Genomic DNA, 709 nt, shown 5'->3' with positions numbered 1-709 from the left:
GTGGGCTGCCGTCTATGGGGTCGCACAGAGTCGGACAAGACTGAAGCGACTTAGCAGCAGCAGCAGCAAGGATTGGGGAAGCTGGATCACTCAGGTCTGCTTTGAGATAAACCCACCCCATGCGATGGTAAACCCTCATCACATATCAATGACTTCTTTGCTTCCCAATTCCCTTCTTTCATCCATTCCCCCAAATTTTATTGTGTTCACTATGTGCCAGACATTGGCAAATCATTTCCCTTTCTCCTTCCCTGCTGCTGCTGCTAAGTCACTTCAGTCATGTCTGACTCTGTGCGACCCCACAGACGGCAGCCCACCAGGCTCCCCTGTCCCTGGGATTCTCCAGGCAAGAACACTGGAGTGGGTTTCCATTTCCTTCTCCAATGTATGAAAGTGAAAAGTAAAAGTGAAGTCGCTCAGTCGTGTCCGACTCTTTGCAACCCCATGGACTGCAACCTACCAGGCTCCTCCGTCCATGGGATTTTCCAGGCAAGAGTACTGGAGTGCAGTGCCATTGCCTTCTCCTTCCCTAGGATTCGCTAAATTCACATTTTCTGTAAGGATTCAGTTCAGTTCAGTTCAGTCTCTCAGTCATGTCCGACTCTTTGCGACCCCATGAATCGCAGCACGCCAGGCCTCTCTGTCCACCACCAACTCCCGGAGTTCACTCAGACTCACGTCCATCGAGTCAGTGATGCCATCCAGCCAT

The sequence above is a fragment of the Bison bison genome, unplaced genomic scaffold, assembly GCF_000754665.1.
Source record: "Bison bison bison isolate TAMUID 2011002044 unplaced genomic scaffold, Bison_UMD1.0 scf7180017864089, whole genome shotgun sequence".
In the NCBI taxonomy this organism is placed as follows: Eukaryota; Metazoa; Chordata; class Mammalia; order Artiodactyla; family Bovidae; genus Bison; species Bison bison.
Note: the sequence above shows the minus strand (reverse complement) of the source record.